We start from the raw sequence: 411 nt of genomic DNA on the forward strand, positions 1-411 counted from the left end.
TGGGGGTCCAAAGCAGAAAACAGTCTGAAAGAGCATATTCTAAGATGCGGTTTCTTTTGGTCAAGATGTGGAAATTGTTACAAATATAAAGAATAACTTGCTTTGGTAGCACATTACTAAAACTGGAACAATGCAGAGAATATTAGCATGGCTCCTGGGCAAGGAAGACACGCAGATTTGTGAAATGTCCCACATTTTTATGGTAAACGTAATTAATGTCGCTGACTTGTACACTTGAAAGTGGTTGAAACGGCAAACGTTTTGTAATATATTTTTCACCACGATAACATTTTTAAAAATTACAAAGAATATTACAAGGGGAAGGAGATACAAACCAAAACCACAATGAGATACCACCTCACCCCCACTAGCAGGGCTATGATCAAAACGCATGAAAAACAACAGGTGTTG

The 411-nt window shown here is 37.7% G+C and overlaps 1 pseudogene; it reads left to right on the plus strand.

Annotated features, from left to right (window-relative positions):
• The first annotated feature begins 98 nt into the window (after nt 1-98).
• LOC111819437 (uncharacterized) lies at nt 99-199 on the plus strand (annotated as a pseudogene).
• The last annotated feature ends 212 nt before the right edge of the window (nt 200-411 follow it).

This window comes from Trichechus manatus, unplaced genomic scaffold, assembly GCF_000243295.1.
Source record: "Trichechus manatus latirostris isolate Lorelei unplaced genomic scaffold, TriManLat1.0 scaffold01538, whole genome shotgun sequence".
Taxonomy (NCBI): domain Eukaryota; kingdom Metazoa; phylum Chordata; class Mammalia; order Sirenia; family Trichechidae; genus Trichechus; species Trichechus manatus.